Source organism: Oryctolagus cuniculus, chromosome 4, assembly GCF_051225735.1.
Source record: "Oryctolagus cuniculus isolate XC-2025 breed Fujian yellow rabbit chromosome 4, ASM5122573v1, whole genome shotgun sequence".
In the NCBI taxonomy this organism is placed as follows: domain Eukaryota; kingdom Metazoa; phylum Chordata; class Mammalia; order Lagomorpha; family Leporidae; genus Oryctolagus; species Oryctolagus cuniculus.
The window spans coordinates 92,396,469-92,398,774 of NC_142870.1; positions in this window are offsets into that span (position 1 = coordinate 92,396,469).

Sequence of the window (2,306 nt, forward strand, 5' to 3'; positions counted from 1 at the left end):
ATGAGATTTGCTGCTTCTACTTTCCTGCCCACCCCCAGCGAAGTTTTAAGAGGACCTGTTCCTGAACACGAGGTTCTCTCCCCCTCGCTCTTGCTCTCTCTCTGTCTCTCAATCTCTCTCTCACTAGCTCTCTCTCTCTTGATCTCTCTCTTACACTCTACTTCTCCCTCTTTTCCTCCTTTACCCCTTCCCTCCAGTCTGTTGGGTTTCCCCACCAATAAACTCTTTCCCTTACTCTGGTGTTTGGTGTGTTTTGTGGTAGCCTTACAGGGTCAGTAACTTTCTTCCTGATGCTTTGTGCTTCTTTATTTAATGTCATTTTCTTGCTTGTCTTTTTTCAGTGCTTCTTTTTTTTTTTTTTTTAAAGATTTATTTATTTTAAAGTCAGAGTTACACAGAGAGGAGAGGGAGAGAGAGAAAGAGAGAGAGAGAAGTCTTCCTTCCATCTGATGGGTCACTCCTCAGTTGGCCACAACAGCCGGAGCTGCACTGATCCGAAGCCAGGAGCCAGGAGCTTCTTCCGGGTCTCCCACACAGGAGCAGGGGCCCAAGGACTTGGGCCATCTTCCACTGCTTTCCCAGGCCACAGCAGAGAGCTGGATGGGCAATGGAGCAGCCTGGTCTTGAACCGGCGCCCATATGGGATGCTGGCACTGCAGGCCAGGGCGTTAACCCACTGGCCACAGCACCGGCCCCTTTCCGTGCTTCTTAATAAATTTCCATTTTAGTACATTCTCCCTTGCGTACTGTAGTGGATTGAATAACGACCCTCCCCCTCCTACAAAACATGTCTGCTTGGAACATGTGCATGTGACCTTCCTCAAAAGAAGGGTCTTTGCAGATGTAATTAAGTTAAGCATCTTGAGATATCCTAGAGTGTCTCAATGAGCCCTAATTCCAAAGGCAAGTACCCTTTTAAAAGAGAAGACAGGCTGATGAAAGGCAATGTGAAGATATCTGGAAGCAGCGATTACAATGGTGCATCTACAAGGCAAAGGAAAATAAGAACTGGGGGCAGCCAGCAGGAGCCAGAGGAGAGGGAAGAACAGGCCCTACTGACGTCTGACTCCGGACTTCTGGCCTCCGGAGCTGAGAAAGAGCGCATTTCCGCTGCGTCAAGCTACTCCCTTAGTGGTAATTGCTTAAGACAACACTAGGAAAACAACAGAGGTCCCTTGTTACAATTTCGTTTTGGGTATTCAGGTGATTTTTCTTTTCCTTTTATTATTTTCCTGAATTCAAGTGGCTTTCTGTTAACTTTCTTCTAAGTCTACTCATGCTTTAATTTCTGACTACAGGCAATTTTTCATACTTCCAAGTTCTTTTTTTTGACAGGCAGAGTTAGTGAGAGAGAGAGAGAGAGAGAGAGAGAGAGGAGAAAGGTCTTCCTTCCATTGGTTCACCCCCAAAATGGCCGCTACGGCTGGCGCGCTGCACCTCTCTGAAGCCAGGAGCCAGGTGCTTCTCCTGGTCTCCCATGCGGGTGCAGGGGCCCAAACACTTGGGCCATCCTCCACTGCCTTCCTGGCCACAGCAGAAAGCTGGACTGGAAGAGGAGCAACTGGGACAGAATCTGGCACCCCAACCAGGACTAGAACCCAGGGTGCTGGTGCTGCAGGTGGAGGATTAGCCAAGAGAGCTGCGGCGCTGGCCACTTTCAAGTTCTTATTTAAGGGTATTTAATTCCATCTATAGTGTTGTGATGTAGTTAGTGTTCCTCTGTTTTCTGGTTGGCTTGCTGTGTTTTGTTTTGTTTTGTTTTGATCTCCATTGGCATGGTGACGAATTTTCATCAATTGAGATGTATCTAGTCTCTTTTTCTTTAAGCAGTTTTTCTCTAAGTTTGTAGTATTTACTGTTCTTTTTTGTGGATTTCGGATGATTTACAAGATTCTTGGTTTAATGGTGCCCTCTTCTGTCGATGTGGCAAAGTACAGCTTTTGTAACTGGTTAGACAGGGATTGTGTCTATATTGTAATTGTGTTTCAGTGGTTGGATAGGGATTGTGTCTATGTAAGAGCTAAGCTCCACCCCAAGGCTCTCTCACCTTTCAGATTCGGGATGGCTGAAACTTACCGTCTCCGAGGGAAAAGCTTCCGAAAGCACAGGTATTCTTGCATTACCCCATGGTGGGAACTTCACACTTCCCTGTATGAGCTTTCTCTAAACCATCACCCCCTTCACCCAACATCTCTCTCCTTCCACATGTGGACGAAAGAGCCCAAGTCAGCCAACCAACACATTGCAGCTGGTTCCCAGGTAACTCTTCCTTTCGACAAACTCTGTGACCAGGGAAACATCGACTG